Here is an 18340-nt window from a genome sequence, read left to right on the forward strand (position 1 = left end):
AGAGCACCTGGAGTCCAGACAGGGTCAACCCATGGCATTCTTTTGCTAGCTTGTCCCCAGTGGCAAAACAAATGTTTTTTGCAATGCAGTTCTTTGTAGGGTTTGTTCACTATCAGTGCTGAAAAGTTCTATGCTGTTTTGGAGAGCCCAGACTCCTTGATTAGTTAGGATAACCATGGCTACAAGAAAATATTTAGTGCTAATAAGCCTAACTGTAGGTCTCTGCTGAAGAACTGCTGTCAGCTGGCACCTTTCAGAAGCATTTCAGAATTTAAATGGCAGGGCAGAGATTTCACTATCAGATTAAGGGAATTACAAAATTGCTGATGTTGGGAGGGAGATGGTCTAGATTAACCCCACTGCTCAAACTAGGGCCAGCTAGAGCCAACTGGACTCTTCCTCTAGCTCAATTCTCCTGACACTAATCATTCTAATGCAAACTTGTTAATTGGGGACTAGACATGTTTTTCAATTAGTATAGGTATGTGATGTTTTAACAGCTGTTGATATAAAAGAAGTTGTTTGGAAAGAGTTGCCTTCATAGAAATTAACAGAGAATACAGCATGTCTGAACCACCATTTCTGTGTTGCTAGGCTGAATGTCACAAATTCTAGTTCTCATTTGTGAAAAGGGCTTCTATGCCTAATTATCCCAGTAAATTCTGTGTACTTGCACAGAGCTCCTGTCATTGGTTACTTGTATGTGTTTCCTAGTTCTCTCAAGAAGCAGGCTGACCATACAAGATGCTGAAAAATTCTTAAGACCTTTGTTTGAGGATGCAATGGGGCAACAAACATTTTTGGCATAGGAGATAGTGATGAAATGTAGCTGGAAAGAGAAAGCAAACTGGAAAAATAAAATTCTTTCAGCTCTTAGGGCTGAGTATTCAGACTAAAGAACAGAGACTTAAAGATCAGAAACATAAAAGGTAACAAAAAATCCACCTGCAAATGCATACACACATCATCTGTGCACTCAGGGAATCTAATTTTAGAAATAGAAATTAGGTTGTAGAATTATCTGAATCTCCTAAGGAATCATTGCTCTTAACTCAGACTCAGCAGGACTGCCTTATTTAGCCTACAGAAAATGCCAGGTAATTTCAGTTACCATGGCTTTCACATACAAAGAACCTGGCCAATTTCAATTTGCTAAGGCCATGCAGATGACTATCTTTACACATTGGCCGATATAGGGTAACATTTTGCTTCATGTTAGTTTGTGTGGCTAATACTTTTGAGTTAAAGTTTAATAATTTTCTCTGGTTTTCCCAGTATATAACCCTCTAGTACCATAACTTTTTTTATTTTTAATGGGAATCAAGACAAATTTGTAATACAACATTTCATATTTTCAGTATCTTTTAAAAAAGATTTTGATGCCATTTTTACATAAATATCTCCATAATCTGCTTATAGAAGCAGCGATAAAATTTCTTGGCTTACACACAGACTAGATCATTAGCTTGTAATAAAAGGGAAATATTTTCTACATTATGGTTGATATTTTTTGTTTGATGGAAAATTTTATCTTTCATTTAGATTTTAAACGAGCAGTGTACATTAAAATTCTTTCTGACAATTATCCCTTTATATCCTAAATCTACCTACTAGAAGTACCATAACAAAATAATACTGAATTTAGTATATAACCCTCTAATACCATTTACCAAAGAAAGGGCTGTTTTGCCAGCTGTCGTAACAAGGGATTGCAAAATGGCAGCCAGATAATGTAATGAAGATCTTTGCCTCCCAGGTGTTTATATATCTCCTATCACATTAGAACAATGTCAACTGAACACTGGATGCTACCGCAAAACGAATCATTACTGCTGCAGTTATCCATGCTTAGCTGGCACCTTAACTGTGGGGGCACACAGCTCTCATCACTGGTCCAGGAGCTGGTCCAGCGGGCAGGAATTAGCAGCCAGCCCCTCCTGCCACCTTCCAGCCCTGCAGCAGTGTGCCTGCTCGCTGGCTGCTCCCAGCCGTGCGCAGGTGGATGTGCAGCCAGCACGGAGCTGAGCTCACAACGCCTGCTGACATTAAGGTTTGGAGTGTGTAAGTGAGGCTGTCCCTGCTTCCTCACAGTCATTGCCTAAAGTGCTGATTTCTGTAGGTGCCATGCTGAGGTTCGATGGACTGTGTTCAGTAAGCAGCAGGAGCCAGGGACATAGGGAAGCATTTTCCCAAGTTCTTCCTAGGGGGTTAGCACAGAAACCCAAAGCACTAATTCAGTTTCTCTGCAGAGAAAGTCATTATTCCTGTTGAATTTAATAGCTCTGGATCCAGACTCTCGTGCACGACACTGTATTTAGTATCTGCTTGAGGAATGGGGGAGTCTGGGGGAGGCAGAGGGGGCAGTGGCTGCATCAGCTGTTCTGAGTTAATCTACCTGTGATCAGGAGTGAGCGCTGCTGCATACAGCAGCATCAAAGAAAGTGCTGCAAACATTTTCAACCTATGAAATCCAACATCAGATTTGCTTTACTTTTTCAGAGAAGCTGGTAATTGCTAGTTATAAAATAGTGAAAGTCATGCTATCTTGAAACAAACTTCAATAAAATTTTTTTCTGATGCAACTATAGATCCTCTTTTGGCATCACCCTGTGCAACAACTCATTCATACTTCTGCCAGCATTACACAGCAGTGTGTCTCCAGCAGTGCGGAGACTTCCTTCTCTCTGAAAGCAGCCTCTTGCTTTTCCACCTGGGCTCTTGTCCATCCACCCACAAATCACACAGTCAGCAGGTTTCCACTGTTCAGATCGTATGAGAAGTTTTGAGTAAAACTACAGCCTCTGACATATGTCCTTTATGAGTACCATATATAAAGGCCAGTGGCTTAGACCTATGAATTTAAAGCAGTTTGAATTGCATATTTATTCATTGAGGAAAATACAGAGTGGCTCATTTTTTTAATGTCTAGCTAATGTACCTACTCTAATAGTACCCAGTGATATGTTTCTAATGTTGGCATCTGCTTGTACCAAGAAAAAAATTTAGCAAGTACATAAAAAAACCACATCAGGTTCTGCCCAAATTATTTCTGTAAGCTGTACCATATGGTCAAAGATAAAATCTAATATTGGAAATACCAGTTGTTTAATTGCTAGCTCTAATACACTGGGGAAAATAAGATATTTACTCTGAAGGATTCATAATTCGACTTCATCTCTTCTGGTTTTATTGCACGAATGTCAGTGCTGCCTTTTCTGATCATTCAGCTACTCATTAGCTCCTTGGCAGATGTAATGTTCCTGCTCTCTTGCAGTTAGATTTTAACAATCAGACTTCTCCCTATCTATCACAGCCCTCAAGCAATTAATGCTATCAGAAGGAAAAGTGACTTTTCAGATAACTGAACCAGCCTCATAGCTGAGCATTCTAAATAATTTCTAAAAATGATTTTATAAGGATTTTTGGATCCCTTCTGAGCTGCATGAAGATTTTATATTCCCAAATCTACTTCACTAAATAAATTTATCTGAGAGTTTAGTCAAGTCTATTTCGAAAAACTAAGAACTGCATGGTAGTTGATGACTTTTTATTCTCAATATTAAATAATCCCATCAAGTGAACAAGGGATGTTGCTATTTTTTATATATATGAAGATAAAAATATGGTGATTATATATTATATACATAATATATGGCATATTGCAGAACACGACTATTTGAACACAGCTCCTGAAGAGATCATGTATGACCGAGGTGCCTTTCAAATTCCACAAGAATTTTAGCCACAAAAAAAAGATTATCTATTTTAGCCACAAAAAAAAGATTATCTATTTTAGATCCCTGTAAAAACATATCACTCTGTTAATGGGTTTGCATAGTCATGTAAAGAAATGAAGGAGAAATGTTGCCTCACATACACAGATACCACACAAGACTGTCCTGAGATTTTTTTAAACTGTGATCTTTTTTCTCCTTAGTTTGAGCATGTCATGTACGACAAAAATTTACACATGGAATCTACTGCAAACTGGCATCTCTATTTACCATTTTTTATTATCAAGTCACTCAGATGAGTCCATTCAGAAAGTACTAAAGCTCTCATTATAACTACTATCTCTATTTATCTTGATCTGGTTCAAATGCAATATAAATCTATTTTTAAAATATTGATTTGCTATCACTCTAGAGTAGCAGTTTTAAAATCAATTTACTGATGACAAAAAAGACTTATAAATTACTGGATCTGGTCCAGTAGAAAAATTGATTAAATATACTTATTCCAATTCTGAGATTTGGGGTTCTACTTCTTTTTTTTTTTTTTTTTTTTTTTCTATTTCTGAATTTTTAGTTCTAAGGCAGTCAGGATGACAATTACCTACTCCTTTAAGAACAAGAACAAAAATGCCCATAACTAGTTCATGCCTACTGAGCAGCTTTCTTTGAAACCTGATTTGCTAATGATTAAAAATAAATAGTGGGTAGCTGTTTGGAGAGGTAATCTGTTTTCCAGTATATGGCAGGGGGTGCATGGTACAACTTTATTCAAATGATCTTTTCAAAGCTTGGGTTATGAGTGTTTCCAAGTGTTCCCCTTGAGCATGGAAGAGATGGGAATTGGAAAAGGCAATACTTTGAGCTAATTTTTTTTAGGTACATTGCCCATATATTTGTGTCAGTACAGCTTTGTGTTGAAGCTAATAAGCAGGAGATGTGAACAGCTGAATTTCTCTGAGATGGCAGTAAATGAGATAAAAATAGCCTGAGAAATGCTTATGTAAAATATCAGATTTCCTAATGTCCTCTGATGGCTCTATGTAGACAGAACTGGCAGCATGTTATCAGACACAATTATGCCATGATTTGGATTAGGCCTGCTGGGGACAGGGGAAACCAACTGTTTGTAAATTTACACACATACACACTACAGCCACATGTACTGCCACAGCCTGAAATGTTTAGTGACAATTTATAAAATTTAGAAACTTTTTTTCAACCCCCCCACTACTAAAATATCTCACTCCTGAGTAAAAAATGTTTTCTTTGGGTATATTGCACTATTGGTTTTAGTTGAGTCACAGCTCTTTGCTCCATCTTGATGTAACTGCCAGGAAAATTCAGGGCATCTTTTTACCAAAGATTTTTATTTTTTCTGGAAGCAGATTAAGAAAGTTTTAATTTATTTTTTAATCCTACTTTTTCTTTATTTCTAGATGTTTAGATTTCTAAAATAACTAGCAGATATGAATCACTGACTGATGGGTCTGTAATGGCCCATTGTGGCAGTGAATAATTGGTAGTTGTATAAAACTACAGAAAATTGTATCCTAAATGGTTGTCTCATTGAAAAGAGACAGCTGGTACCCAGATCAGCTATCCTGAATTTTAGAGGATGGAGACTGCAGGATTAAAAGTCTCTTGTTTTTGCAGCAATCATTTAAAAGTTCCAGGGAGATTTTCCTACTGAGTATATCCAGGTATTTGACAAAATGGTGACTCTGTACATAATAGTTATCAAATGAATAGCAGCACTGCAGTCATATCAGGATGGAAGAAAAAGTCAGAGATTACATTTCTAGCATAAGCAGCTGGTTGAGAGGATTAAATTTTCCATATAAATAAATATATTTACTACCTTGATAATATCCTCCCTTGAATTCAGGATTGGTTTACAAGACTACACCAAATCCTCTCACAAAAACATTTTGAAAAGAAATTCTAAAAACTGACCTTTTAACAACATAAATGCACAATCACTGACCCAATGTTAGTAAGATTATAACATATCCCCCTCCACAAGAGAAAAAAAGCAGCTTAACTTCACCTTTATGCAAAATGAAATAGCTGTCAGATCATCCCACGGAGCTGAGACCCAGCTGGAGTCTGCTTGTGGGCTGTGGATGAATTTTCTACTAAATGAGTAAATAAATCTTCTGATTAATATGTTAATTTGAGAAATATCATGAAATCTATTAGTATAGTCTTTATCTATTGATGAGTTGTAGCTATGGGAGTATGATAATCATATTTGCTTGCTCAGTTGAATATCTATGAAAGTAATACTTAGATCAGGTATAGATGTCCACCTCAACTCAGCATGACTTATCATCCTGGTAAAGTGTCCGAATTAGTGGAGTTTTCTGGTGTCAATGTTTTGTAAGTTATATACTTAGAGAACTGTCCTATGGAAACATTTTCTCAATCTGTACCTCCCCCTCACCCCCCCAGGCTGTTCACATTTAACTATATATCTGTGGCAAGCACTTACCACATATATCCTTGGTGTTTATTTGGCAAAAAAAATTCATCTTAGAAAATAAATACTACACTAGTTTCTTTTCTGACATTGAAAAATAATTTGTCCCAGCACACAATGTTGTAGATTAGATCATAGAACTAAAGAAAAAAAAACCCCAAATAATCAAATAATTTAGTCCTGATTAGATTTCTAAAAATGGGAAAACTTCTGTAGTTTGCAACATTTACAGATGAAGAATAAGCTAATAGAATAAAAAAGGTAATTCTGATTGGGATTTGGTAATGTAGTATATAACATCTGGGACTGCAAACTGATACTTGTCAGTTATTTGTGTGCTGCAAGATAGATACACACATTCACATAAACTTTAACCAAGCTATTACAGCTTTTCAATAAAAAAGTCGTTTTGACAGAATGAAAAAGCTTTGATGTTTTATTGAAAAGAGCACTGTTTTGAAATAGCCTTCCCTGAGGATCTAGCAAACAAAATTAACATCAAACATACTTCTGTGGCAAGGGTGTTTTTGCCCCATAACATATATAGCTATAAGCACATAGATTCACAGCATTCTAAAATTTGAATTTGAAATGCAAACTTGCTGTTTAAGACTGTGGAAAAGAGCATTTGATAACCATGATCCTCGTGGGGAACCCTCGTTCACACTGACAAGAGATTTTCAAGAGTACAAAGAAAATCAGTCATCCAGTCTGATAGCCAGCTAAATAACTTGTGTTAATCGGTATGCCTCAGGAAAGTTTCTACTAAAATAATGGGGGGGTTTAAGTGCCCTTATGACATTTATTAAGGTTTTGTGATTGTTGCTAACACCAGATAAGCACAGGATACTGAGGCCATGGCTTTGCAGCTTAAACCTGCATCTTTGCACTGTCATATCAGCCATCCAAGCTGTATTACATCAGTGAGTCTTTGTAAAAAAAGGTTTGAAGAGATTTCATATCACCTTTATGATGCATGTAGAACAAAATGTGTTACTTGTTGCACTGTAGTGTTACTTAATCTACCATGGATCTTCTTGGTAAAATGATCTTTTGACAAAAAGGTCTGAGCAGACTTTAAATAACAATTATGTTTATCTTTTACAGATACAGTGTATAGTGTAGTTGTAGCATCTTTCCTGCTATTCTATTGGTTTTGATACTGTAAATCAGTGAACCACAGTCAGAATTATCCTCTCAGTTTTGGATTAGGACTGGAGACCGTCAGTGGTTGACACACCTTTGCTTTAGCTGGAGCTGTGCCTGTGAAAAGATTTCCACTGGATAAAATCACAGAAGTTAATCTGTTCCCCCTTGCAGTAGCAGCCAGGTCTGTTCCAAAAATAACTAGCCATTTTCTGTATCACAGGGTAAAGCTCAGTTGTGAAAATAGAAAGTAACTGACTTTTGCCATGGAACATTTATAACGAAAATGTGCAATCAAAGGAAGCATTTGGCAGAGTAAAAGGCATGTGAGGAAAGATAAATTTTAAAAATTCAGTGCAGTATTATAAGTATTTATGGAAGAACACCAGTATTACTCTCTTACACATCTGTCCAGTTTTCCTGTTTGTTCAATGTAATTTTGGATATTGGCTTATGAAACAATAGTGTCTTGTCTTTTCATGTTTATTTACTCTCCACAATCTATAAAGGATAGCACACAGTCTTGTATAGCTACTGCTCTCTTATCCCACCCCAATCATTTTAATTCCCACTATATTTTTCTTCAAGACCTTGACTTTGACAAACTAGACCATGAAGGTGGACCTGCAGAAAGAAGAAAATCATGCTGCACTGAGCCTCCTGCTCTGTTCAGCAGACAAGCACAAGACCCGCAGAGTTCATCCCAAACGCACCTTACAATTGCAAAAATGAGAATCTTGTCAGGCAAAAATGTTTCAAATGACTGAAGAATTGTCACCAGCACAGTTGGAAAACAACAAATCATAATACATGCTGCTTTTCCATTAGAATCTTTATTTTTAGTTCTAAACCCAAGGACTTTGGAATAATAATTCCAGTGAAGTTAGATCACGAGACTGCATTTCTGAGGCATTCACTCTATAGATTTAATATATTTAAGAAAAATTTCTTTATTTGAAAAAAAGAAGTTTTAAGTGGAAATAAAACTTTTTTTTTTAATTTAACAAAATAAGAGCTGTTTCTACAAACAGTGGTAGCTCTAAACAGCTTTAAACTCAAAGAAGAGAATACTAAGTAAAGAAATAAGTAAAAAGAGGCAGAACGCAATCTCCCACAAGCACCACCTTCTGTGGAGTTAACCAGAAATATATGGTGTTCCCAGACTCCTTTTCATGCTTTTTTCCTTACATAACTCATTTCCCATGTCAGTGAAAATATATGCTCCTTATTCAGTACACCATATACCTTCATGGAACATGCGGAGGCAAACCTGATTTGGTTATGCACCCTGATATACTCCCAAAAGCAAACAATTGTCATCATAACAAATCAGTTTCAATTGGAGAATGTCTTGTTGCAGTCCAGGCTTACTTTTTAAATATGTCTAGGAGACATTAAAATCAAGGAATCCATCAAGACACTGATTTTACCTTCTACTGTTATTTTCCCACAATGACTCTTCCAGTGATCTAGATGTGAGAAATACCTGCTTCTATTTCTTAGAAACACAGGCGTTAGCTACCTTCTCACCTCTTGCAAGCATCCCCTTCTGCTTCACAGCTACCAAACACCTTCTTCCATCTTGTGGAGTTTGCTACTTCTGTTTTAGACCATAAAAATGTCCCCTATGCCAAACCCAACTTTTTCATTTGACTGTATCTATCATTTCAATAAGAGTTAACATATTTCCCTGAACACATATTCATCATCAGATACTGTTTCCTGACAGACAGACTGTGTTGGAACTTGCATTAGAAATCGTTCCATTGCTTTGTCTTGGTAGATTTCGCTCAACATATGTCGGGCTTTGATAAATAAGGACCTATTGCTGCATGGTGAGGGGAGCAGCAGATCTGAATAACCTCCTTTATATCGGGAAGAGCTGCAATATTTTTGTGTCTATACAAATATAGAGAATTTAAGATCCGTTGTACTAAACTTAGAAAGAATTAATTTATATACAACAAACTGTGTTAAATGCACACTTGCATACGCACATCTCTGGAACATGGCTTTTCTTGTCATTATCTTTAATTAAAATGTTTGTAAACAGGCAGTGTTTCTGTGTAATGTGCCATGCAATGTGTGCTTGGGGAATATTTTTTAGCCAAACTAGTCTCCATGACTTTATGTGAGACAGCAGGGAGATGGAGTCCTTCCAAAGTAATGGAATTTGTGAAGACTTTGCTGTAAGCAGACTGATAGTGGCTTATCTTACCTATTATACTGGAACAGGAAAAGCTGAACTAAGAAGCTGGACTGGCCCAGAGCCAGCCTGACAGAAAGGAGACGTTGTTAGAGCAATCTGGGAGGAGATACTTGTGTTCATGGAGTCTCTTAGATATAGGCAGCTTCGGAATGGAGCATGTACAAGAAGATAACAAAGATGGAATTGTTGTAAAAGGAATGGGGTTTTAGGAAGATGCTTAGGACAGATGATCCAGAATTTTATTTTTCTTTCTTTCTTTCCTGAAAAGAGATGTTTCATAAAAACAGAGACTTTATCTGGAAATATATCAGCCTCGAAAGAAAAAAAAAATCAAACAACAACAACAGCAACAGCAACAGCAGAAACAACAACAACAACAACAACAACAACAACAACAACAACAACAACAACAAACCACCCCCACTCAAGCCCAGAACACTTTCTGGGAGGAGCAATGATTAATGAGTAACCAACTGGTTCATAGGTAGGACTCCAGGGCACTGAAAAACCTTGTGGAGTTCACAGCTGTACCTACAATCTGCCATCCCATAATGCACAGGAGTTCTTTGACTGTGAAATGAGACTTAAGAGGTTTGCCTCCATGAACTATCCAATATTTATACAAAGTGAAACAGCTCCAAGGAGTCAGGGGAGCACAGAGGACAGGGAAGGAATCATACCCAATGTCCAGGTGTTCATTCATCACTGTCAAATAGTAAGAGAACATTGTCATATATTTGAGTATCAGAACCGAAATGATGTGAGAGGAGAACAGTTTGGCCATGTTACTCTGAGATGCCAATTGACGACTCTGCTTAGGGCAGAGAAAGAAGAGAACCTTTGAATTAGCATAATATTGACTCAAGCTTCAGCTTCCAAGGAGTCTGGTAGTGTATATCTAGAAACTCATAATGGAGGATCTCAGTAATAAGGTCCCTGACAGGTGAAGGCAGAATAGAAGTAGATTTGCTAATGCAGTTTTGATACAAAATCAAGTGTTTAATAATAAAATCTGTATATACTGAATATGTGGGGAGGGTGGAAATTAGGAAAAGGATGACAGAAATAATTTTTGTGGCTTTATGTTGTTAAAGTCATTCTTAGCATGAATTAATGACACTTGTAAACAGACTGGACCAAGGAGCTCTGCCAAATAGAGGGATAATAGTATTATGTAGGTGTATGTCTGACACTGCTGGAAAGAAAACATTTCAGCAGCTAGAAGGCAGCTCTTTTACCATACTGTTACTTACCAAAAAATATTCATCCTGTTCTTTCCAAGTGCTCAGTTGTGGTCCAAAGGTATGATGGAGAACCTTGTAATATTATAATGCTTTATGTATGAAAAGTAAATCAATTATTATGCAAGAAGAAGCTCCTGTTAAACATGTCTAGGAGTCATACACAGGAATTGCCGAGTTTATGAAATGCTGGCAGTCATTTTTGTTCTTTGTACAACCACATTGTCAAATTCATCAATCCTCATTGTTGTTAATCCCCTTAACAGCACTAACTGAACATTCAGAGCGCCTCCCTTGCATTTCCAGTGCTAAATGAAGGCTAATAACATATTAGTTCAAGCTTTTTTCCCCCCCCCTCTTTTTAACCATATAGCTTGATACATTGCAAACAGAGAAGACAAATGTAGAGAGTAGCACACGATTTGATTTAATTAGTATTTGGCAGAGTACACTCAGATACATTTTTAGCTAGCACTGACTTAAGCAAATACCCTTGATTTTATTTCGTTACTGTTTTTCATTACTGTTTAATGATGTACAGTTCAATTTACCCTAATTTTGACTTGCATTGTTATTAATTATCTTTATTACTTGAGTATATTTGGACTCCATGGCATGAAAACAGCATTTAAATTTTGCTTGGAATTTGCTTTTCCTTTGCAATAAACAATAAAACAAGGGCAATCCTCATCTAAATTTCTTATTTTTAGATCTAATTTTATTCTTTAGCCTTATCTTAATTTGAAGAAGAATAAAATAGCTAATGTTACAGAGAAGTCACAGTGTGCCTTCCTCTTACTGTATGTTTTCAAAGTTTAAATAAATAATTCAAGAAGTATTACTATATCTATTCTTCTTACATTTCCTCTTGAACATAAAAGCTCTTTCACAAGTGAGTGATGAACTTTTCTGACTTGAGATTCAGTTTAGAGAATACCAGCTTTCCCACTGCAGCCTTTCTTGCGAGAGGAAGAAGGGCTTCTAGAGTCTCTAATTCAGATCCCAGCTCTGCTTTTTCACCAATAATCAATTTTGTTATAGAAAAAGAACTGCTAGCTCTGAGGAGCTTCCAGAATTATAGACTTGAGGCAGAAAGGCAAGCAGGATTACAAGTCTGCTGTAGGATCAGTCATTGAATGCATTTTTTTCTCATCCTCCCCCCAGCCCTTCTGCTTTTTCTGAAAGAAAATGGAGGGGTTTATAGCTGGTGGAATAGAGTACATATTTTGAGGGAAAATATATACCTCTTGTTCTCATTTAGCTAAGTAATTCTTGATATGGTATGCTACTGAAATGTAATTGTGTGTGAAAATTTTGCAGTGTTCCCAAGATAATCATACCTGACATAAATGCAATAAATCACATGCAAATAATAAACCCTCTGATGACATCATCTTCTTGGAAGGACATTTCTCCTCAGACAGGGAACAGACTCAGAATAAACAAGAGACAGCTTCTTTCAATCTTAAACAGAAGAGCAAATAGAAAAAATTCTGATACCCCCGAGCCAGATAAAGAGTCTCCATTCAGCTGTGTGAAGGCTGATCCCTGGGAGGAGTTTTCTGGGCTCCAGCAATGCTATTTGTATGACTGAGTGCTCAGCCGCACCAGCATGTACTACACAACTGTGTTTAAGACCTCACTATAACTTTGTCAGAAATAAGGTATCCAGAGGGATCTTGAGAAATGAACACATGTAAACCTCATGAGATTTACCAAGGCCAAGTGCAAGATGCTGCAAATGGGCTGGGCCAGCCTCAGTATGAACAGAGGCTGGGGATGAACAGATCAGAGCAGCCCTGCTGAGAAGGACTTGGGGGTGCTGGTGGATGAGAGGCTGGGCTTGAGCCAGCCAAGGGCACTCCCAGCTCGGGGAACTGACTGTGTCCTGGGCTGCATCCAAAGCAGTGTGGGCAGCAGGGTGAGGAAGGGGATTCTGCCCCTCTGCTCTGCTCTGGTGAGAGCCCACCTGCAGCTCTGGGGTCCCAAAGAGGAAGAGCAGGGAACTGTTGGAGCGAGTGCAGAGGAGGGAAACCAAGATGATCAGAGGGATAGAGGAACTCTCCTGTGAGGAAAAGTGGAGAGAATTGCAATTGTTCAGCATGGACAAGAGAAGGCTTCCAGATGATTGTATTGCAGCCTTTCAGTACCTAAAGGAGGACTACAAGAAATCTGAAGGGAAACTGCTCACAAAGGCTTGTGAACATACAACAGGAGATAATGTCTTCACACTGAGAGGAGGATTAGATTAGCCATTACAAAGAAATTCTCTGCTGTGAGGGTGGAAGGCACTGGAACAGGCTGCCCAGAGAAGTTGTGGGTGTACCTTCCCTGGAAGTGTTCAAGGCCATCTTGGATAGGGTTCTGAGAAACCTGGTTGAGCAGAAGGTGTCCCTGTCCACAGCAGGGGAGTTGGAAGTAGATGATGTTTAAGGTCTCTTCCCACCCAAACCATTCTATGGTTTCATGGTTCTATGATTCTATGTTTAACAATTATCAGAATGAGGAATTTCTTTCCTACCATACTGCAGATTACCACACAGGACATACTAGTTCAGAGGTCAAGAAGATCCAAATTATTTTGCTAGTCTGGTACAATGCATTCCTTTTTTTGTCAGTATGTGTTCTGGAGGTGACTAGTCACCATTTCTACAAGAAATGAAATTTAAAAAGTGTTTTTTAAAGGCTCATTATAGAGCAAGATAGCTACTGGTGGGCCAGACATTGCATGAATCATTAATGTTTCTGAACCTGTGTGTCTCATCTATAGCAATCATCCGCTTTTAAAAATGAAGCAGAATATATAAAGCAAATTTTTTTTCAATAAAACACAGTATCATGAAAGTTGATCTGCTATTGAGAGTTTGTTTTTATTATTTAGTCCAATATATTTCTCTGGGTGTCAAGTTACTTTCAGGTTAAAATTACTAGCTTTTATTTTTTCTTTTTTAAATTGGTGCAAGAGGTTTGTGCTTTTTTATGTAAGAAGTTTCTTTCAGATGCAGAACGTCATAAGAATGATATTAGCTATTTGTGACTTGACTTATACACCTGTAAATGGAGTAAGGGATAGAATTCTTCTTCAGCTCCTTTTTTTCACTTGTTTACACAGGTTAGAAAGTCAATGCAACTAATTTTCAAAAAAAAAACGAATCAGCCTCATCAGCATCAGAAACGGTGACAACATATGGGGAGTTAGGTGAAAAGTTACCTTAGCTGCTGGCATGACGCTGGCTGTGATATAAACAAACTGAGACTGGAGATTGATTCTAGAAATACAGGAACAAAACTGGCGTGTTTCCCATCTGAAGCATGCAGGCAGCTTTAAACACTGACATAGAAACTTCCAGAGCCTACACTGTTGTAGAATAAACATGAGTGTATTGTTTGTACAAAATAATAAACTACTTTCCCTACATGATATGGGAATACACCTATACTGTGTGAGTGAAAGAAAGTGGGAGAAATAGAGCAATGGATGAGAAATAGAGTTCTTGTCACCTTTCTCTACCAGTAGCTAACCTAGCAAGAAAACAGTTACATAATTCTGTCAAGGTTGGTTGACAGTAAATTGGTACTATCAGAAGAAAGACTATGCTTCAGAGGTGTGCTTGAGCTGTAGCAGTCCTCCACTCAAATCCCAGGGTGGTCCAGTTTAGACACCACACCTTGCTCAGAAGTCTGTATAGAAGTCTCAGGGGTATGTGTAAAATGGGTATTTACCTCAAATCTTCCTAACATCTTAGAACCGTATTCTGAAACCCGCAAACATTTCATCTGCAGGCTCACAAAAGCCAATAACCCACAGGCACAGTGGGGGTAATTGAACATGACAGAGGCCCCTGCACCGCCGTGGGACAGAGTCCTCAGTGCTGAAACACAGAAGGACAGTTTTGTTCTCCTTTCTGGCATGGTAACAGGAGGAGAGTGTTTCACTGGTTAGGTAAATATAGCTGATAATTTTACTTGAATAAAAGAGGAGACTTACCCTTGAATTCTCTGGATATGAATAAGTAATGCCCAACTGTTTCCAAATATAGTTCAAAGTGTTGTTTTGTCTCAACAAATTTGTATGAGGTGATCGGAAAAAAAACCTGTTTTGGCTTTTTCAAAGTTTCTGTGCCAGTGAGTTCATCTGTCCATATTTGTGTACACAAGGAGGACTCAATGCACAAAAACTAAACTAACTCTTAATAGACAGATAGAGTAATTGTCATCAGCATTCTCGCAGAGTGGAATTCAAATACTTTTTTTTGGTTAACTTCTTTGGCAACTGTGCCAAATGATGAAAATTGTGGATGTTTTCAGACTTATTATGTTAATGGCTCATTTTCAGGATCTGTAACAGGAGTATCAAGACAATGTGAGTCGGGGATGGTTACATGTTTGCTCACTGTACAAAATAAAATTAAGGTGGGTAGAGTGTTCATGTATTTAAAAAAAAATATAAATTAAAAAAAACATACAGAGTTCTTGCAGATGACAATAAATGTTTGCCCGTAAGAAGTACTGGTATCTTATTTAGCAGAGCAATTTATGCTAAAGTCATAGGAGAATGTCCAAGATTAATTAGATAGGCATGGCAAGTATCATGGACTCATTGCAAAGTTTGTGCCGTGGCATTCTGATTGTGCTACAAATTACTCATGTCACTGAATAGTGGGAAAAGTGCATGTAATAATTTAGGCACGAGTTATATATTACCGAGGAAGAAGTGAAGATTAGAGTGTCTCATGCATCTGTCTAAGGGAAGAAAGTAAAATTACTTTGTGAATCCTCTCTACTTGCAGTCTTGGCATAAGCATCTAGAGGAATGTTGGAAAAATCCTCTGTTAGTGAGAGACACTCCATGGGCAAATAGGAAAAGGCAAGCAAAGTGATGCTAAAAATCACAATTTAAGAGAAAAGGACGAAAAATTATCGAAAGACAGAGAGCTATGTAAAAAGGACATCACACCACTGTGATCAATAAAACTCAGGAAAATCAGTATGATTAGAGGTGCAAAAATAAATCTGAATGTAATTACACTATGAGCTGCTGGGATTACAGATTAAGGGAATGTTTGAAGGCATCTGATTTTTGCTGAGAAAACTTTAAATTTGTCAATGCTCAAAATCTATTTTAGAGCAATTCAGTGTTAGTAAAGAAAATTTTTTCAACTGAAGCTACTCATAGACTACTAACAGAGCATCTGTGAGATGTCACATATCCACTTATTACATGTAATTCTGTGAAAAAATGAATATTTCATTTGTATTGAAATCAATGGAAGTTGTGCATTTGGCCTCTCATGGATTTCTGCCTGAAAAAGGTGCTGTTAAGCATTGTGACATTCACCGTCACTATTGTAAATGTTTGTGGAAGAAATCTATAGACAGTTGTGCAGTGAATACTATATCTCTGTTATAACCTGGGAGGATAATATATGATAATTTAAATGTTTTATTATCTTAAGAGAAGAAATGAATCATTACTGGCACGCAGTCACACCAGGTTATATATCTACTGATTTTCTAAATGTTATTAAAACAGAATTATTCACTGTGAGGCTTCAAGGGCCACCCCAGTGCCACCTGGTTCTCACAGGAAGAGCACTACCAAGAGAGGGGTAATTTTTCCTGCATTTTGTCACTTACAGCGTCACCTCACAGAACCCTGCACTTCTGGAAGTTCTGGTTGAAAAACTTGCCAAACAGAGAAGTCAAAATGTTTATTGATTTAGAGGGATGGAAATTCTTAAAAAAAAAATAAAGACTGAAAACCAGTTGCCAAAACACTGGCTTATTTAGATTTGTTTTTCTACGAAGATTTTGTTGAAATTAGCCACAAGGTTCATGGTTAGTCTTCTCAAAAGAAGAACCAGTCAAAAGCAGATGGCATGTTAGATGGGTTTTGATAGAATTTAGGTCATATGAATTTGTTCCTGAGAGATTGCATGTTAGATTGGAATGTATAATTTTTTCATGTCATATGAGATTTTGTTTTGATGTACATTTTTGTCTTTGTATTTTTATTTTTTTAATGTTTTGTTTCTTTTTATTTTAAAATCCAGCATATAAGCCCAGGTCTCAAACCTGTGACAGTAGGTAAGAAATTCTGTGGTAAATGTTTTTGAAACTTGAATAAGAGCATCACCACAATAATTAACTCTATGTCTGAATTTCCCGAAGCTCATTTAGGGAAGCTAAAACTCACTAAGAAATATTGAAGAGAACGGAATTGGGAAATTATCATAAGCCTACTTAGTAAATAAAATACATCCAGCAAACTATTTAATACAGTAACTGATTTAATTCATTAAGTGACTAAACTGGGCAACACATTTGTGCACTGGCCATTACATGCTTTTGAGTATTAAAGAATGGTTACGATGTGGTTCATCAATATTTAACTCACATTCTGATAAAATCTGGGCTGCCTGATATCTTCACGACAGTCTTCTGTGTTATAAATATTGTACATCTTACTAAAGACATCTTTCCCTAAAGCTATTTATGTGACAGCCCAGCTGTGTGATATTATCACTTTTCATGTCCCTTACACTTCATTTTTGTTTGTCAGTGTGATCTGAACATTTTAATTTTTTTAGGTAATTCAAACCTCTCCTGTCCCTAAAGGTAGCAGTCTTTATTAGACTGGGTTAATTTAAAAGAAAAAGCAAATCTAAGTAACTTCTTTAAAGTGATGTGCTGAATTATCAAGAGCTATTCCATTGTAACCTGCCAGACATATTATAAGGCAGGGACATGCATGTGACTAGCAGCTATCAGAAAAGACCTTCAGCTGAAAATGTCTTTAAAGGCCACATACTTTGTGAATTATATTTTAGAAGGTGCATTTAAATGTTAACCAGTAATGGCATCCATGGCCCAAAAATATATTATTATGCTATTATGGAGCTTTATAAGCAACTGAACTGATATGTACAAAATACATTCACTACATTAGTAAGTACCTTTTCTCTAAAATTTGAGACAGGCTCAAATTTTTAACTTGGTAATACCTCTCCTCGAACCCTCAGCTGGGTTTTGGGATAGTCAGAAATGTTCTAGCATGAAAAATAGAATGTATAAAGGCCTGGAGCAGGAGCCAAGTGCAGAATTTGCTTCATTAAATGAAACTTCTCTGAGCCATAAGGCTTTTGCAATGTTAGGCAGTTAACTAGATTTTCTCTCGGCTCTTGTGCCAGCAACAAACAGTTGTCAGCACACTTCTAATTACAGACTGCTGTAAGACAGAAACCAAATGCAGATTCAGATTGATTTACATACTGAATGAAGCTCAGTATTTTGAATTTTGATAGTTCTTTCTCCTAGATGCCTCTGAGTTTGTTTTATTTCTTCTTTACCCCTCAGCGCTTTATGATTTCTGTGCTTACATGATTTTATTATCACCTCTTTGCTCCAACACACTTCAGTTAACAGGAACAACATCAGCCCATGGAACCCGGACAGCTACTCAGTGGGTTTGCCTGTGGTCAGCTGGCCTCCCACCTCCACCTCAGGACAAGGCACCACTACAACTCCCCCT

The sequence above is a fragment of the Anomalospiza imberbis genome, chromosome 6, assembly GCF_031753505.1.
Source record: "Anomalospiza imberbis isolate Cuckoo-Finch-1a 21T00152 chromosome 6, ASM3175350v1, whole genome shotgun sequence".
NCBI classification, from domain to species: domain Eukaryota; kingdom Metazoa; phylum Chordata; class Aves; order Passeriformes; family Viduidae; genus Anomalospiza; species Anomalospiza imberbis.